Here is a 3,649-nt window from a genome sequence, read left to right on the forward strand (position 1 = left end):
AAAACAACGTTATGGGCCAGAAAATCAAAGCAATGAGCTGAAAGATACTAAAATGCTCCATAGAGCTGAAGGGAACTGCATAGTTGCGTGATTCCCTGAAGGTTCCATATGAGTGATCCCTTTCACATACAAGTGGTCTAAGATTCATAGCATAACATTTTGATTACTGCTACTTTAATATAAATGAATAATCATTTTAAGCATATGACAGAATAAACAAACTGTGTCACATGTTTGAAAACAGAGTTAAACAGATTGTTAGCCAGGTCTGCTGATAAGTTCAAATGGTAACAGTTATGCTAAAGCAGCCTATATTATATTTGCCTACTGTATTTATTAGACTTGCCCATGTGTTTTGCCATCTCTCTTCAGACATCTGGGCTGCAGCTGGACCTGGGAGCACTTCCTCAAACCCTTCCTCTTTCATTACCATTACCTCCTCTTGCAGCCCTGCTCTCAGACTGTGGGGAAGGCCCTGTTGTCTTCAGTGTCTCGAGTCGCTTTATTTGGCCACGTTCACCTCTTTTAACAGGACACATACACATACACAAACCAAACAACAGGACACTGTACTGTACACTTACTATTTCACTTGTTAGTCTTTTCCATGGAGTACTTTACCTGTTTCCCATGGTGGTAGATTATTACTTGATCACTCATATAGTAGAATAATAGTTAATCACATATCATGTCATATCAATCTAATCTTGTTCACGTGCATACGTGTACCCTGCAGCTCTTCTTTGGATCCTTCCTGTGTACCTCAACTTATTCCTGTTGTCATGCACATGTCACACTTTGGACCCAAATGTTTCCTGTGCCACTATTTTAACATTGCTCTATTCAAAAATATTTTATTCAGTAAGTGTTTCAGTGCTTCACGAAGGTAAATGTAAATGGATTTTTACTACTTCTATCACTGCAGAATGTCTTAGAGATTACATCAGATGTACTGTGCATTTTTTCACTGAGCTTTTGAATCTTACAGTTTTGAAACTAATATACATAATATACCCAACTCCTGTCCCTTTTCTATAGCTTTTTCTAACTCTAACTAATTCATTCTCTGAAACCAACTTGTATCAGCCCAATGGCCCAACCATTGTTCCACAGTAGCTTTTATCACAGTTTTTCATCATCAGCTGCATTCTTGCCCCCACATCTGTATTTTTGACCATAATCCAGCTACTGCTTCAGCACAGTCTACAGCTAGTGCATCTGGAACAAACCTTTCTCAAATTATGAGTTGTGAGCAAGACTGCTTCTCTGCACTTCTCTCTTTCAAAATGAGCCAGAGAATCCAAAATTTTTACATGCTTCAAAATGTAAGAAGTTTATAAAATTTGTACCCCTCGAAGTCCACCCCAACTCCATCCCCTGTTCCTCCTCCTCCTCCTCCCACATCCACATCCTCCTGTCTGCTTTCCCAGACAGCCTTGTTAACATGTCTACCGCTCTCTGAGCTTTTGCCAGTAGGGAAATAACAGATTATTTCTTCGAGTCCACTTAACATCAATCATTGCTTTGCTTAGCGCTGCACTTGCTGTGGTTGACTTTAGTGACTCTCATTAAGAGAATGAGCTCTGAGCTCTGTAGTACTCTACTCTGCACTCTTCAATTTACACTTTACTGAACCTGTTACAAAATTCCAAGAGGAGTTATTGGGGTATTGCGGGAAAAACAGAAAACAACACTTGGTTGCTGAATAACTTAGGACCTTTCTAGTTTACATGACAAAGTCTTTAGTCTCAGTAATTATGCTTAACCTGCTAATAGCCTGATGTGGAAGAAATGAGTGTCCAGAGCTGCTCTCCAGGTAATAGAGGCTTCAAAAACCAATAACACACGAAGATGTAAAGCCTGTTTTCAATTAATTGATCAGAGATGAATTTTAATCATGTTATTTCTTATTGTTCAAATTGCAGAGAAAAAGAAGGTGTTTTAAAAAGATTCAGAGTCCAATGAAATCCATTATTTGCCCATGTATACAAATCTACAGTACAGACTACACATTGAAAAGATTGTTCTGCTCCTACAGTTCACTCCCCCAGGCTAATACCAAACAATTCTCAATTTTTTGTGATTATGGAACTTGCCTCACAATATTATATAGATATAGCTTACAGCTCAGTGCATATCACCAAAGTAAACATTGAAGAATAGGTTGACAGTTTTTCAAGTCTGTCTTAAAACAATACTCATATGCACACTGAAAGCACTGTTGCTCACTTAAATCGTTCCTCCTGTTCATACTGTCCACAAAGAGGTCTCCACTTAAAGCTATTTGAATGTAAAACACACAGTCTTATTTCAGTGCAAAAAATAATTCAAAGTTACAGTTTTTGTAGTAAAGAGATCCCCCTTTTTTGTTACTTTTCCTCTTCCACTGCTTAGCAAGGAAATGCTGTCCATGACTTTGAGAAGATGCCCATTTGATTTGACTAAGACTGCTAAACTTAAGAATGCACTTACATTGAAATAACTTTAGAAAGGGATCTGTATGAACTGCAGGAACAATTACAACTATGCTAACAATAATGCTTTCAGTATTCATATGCTTATGTAGATATTGCTTTAAAACAGACTTAAAAAAAAAACTTGAATATATCCTACAACCTTTTTGTTGGAATTGATAATGCAGGATGAATTTTTGCACATTTATGAGCCAAACTGCCCTGCAGATGGTTGATAATGGTCAGTTTTGTCAAATTGATATTATTCTAGTTGTCTGGTTGCACAAATAGGAAAGAATCAGGCTGCCAGAAAGTGACCAACAACAAGTTACAGAGAGCTACTGAAAACTGCAAATAGGTTTATAACACATTGATACCGTATTGTTTTGTACTTAATCTGTTCTATTCCCTTATATACTGTCATTCAAGTTTGTTGTGTCTGTTACCTGTCAATGTAGGCCAAGCCATTTTTGTGATATAGTGAACTCCTGAGAATTCAGCTCAAAGGTGTCACACACTTTGATGAATAATTGATCCCCCATTCATTTGTTGAGCCGGAGAGCTTCAGTTGGTAAATGATGCCATCTTGAGGTGAAAGAAAGAACAGCATTTTTTTTCTCATCTTCAAAATTCAGTTCCTGTTTTTCTTTTCTGGCTTATTATTTTAAACTTTTTGAAAGAATTACATTCAACAGACTTTATTTAGATGACATGATTATGTAGTGATCCGTTCATTTCTGACGTCCCTGTTGACAGAAGTGTTTCGGTAGAGCAAGAGGAAGTAAGTCAACTAGCACACAACAAAAGAGGCAGTGTAAGTTAGACAGGAAACATGATGTTGCCATTCATTTACTGTAAATAACAGTATGTTATAAATGATGTTTCCCCTCCAGGATGATTTCAAAGTGTTACAAAGTGATACAATAATTGGTGTGATTGTAAATACTGAAAAATTAAATGCACCAAAATATTTTCATTTTAAATCACTTTTTTTTGGGTAAACTTTTTGTAATTAAATATCATGTTTTGAATTTTTGAATTGAATTGCTGTCTTTTTTCATACAATCATGTCTATTTTCAACATACAATAACAGTATATAAGTAATTTTAACTCTCTAACACTCAACTGACTCAAAAAACTCAACTCAAGACTCCACCTACACTTATGTCACCATGTGACCCAGCAGCAGGGTGAG

Source organism: Thunnus albacares, chromosome 4 (genome assembly GCF_914725855.1).
Source record: "Thunnus albacares chromosome 4, fThuAlb1.1, whole genome shotgun sequence".
Lineage (NCBI taxonomy): Eukaryota > Metazoa > Chordata > Actinopteri > Scombriformes > Scombridae > Thunnus > Thunnus albacares.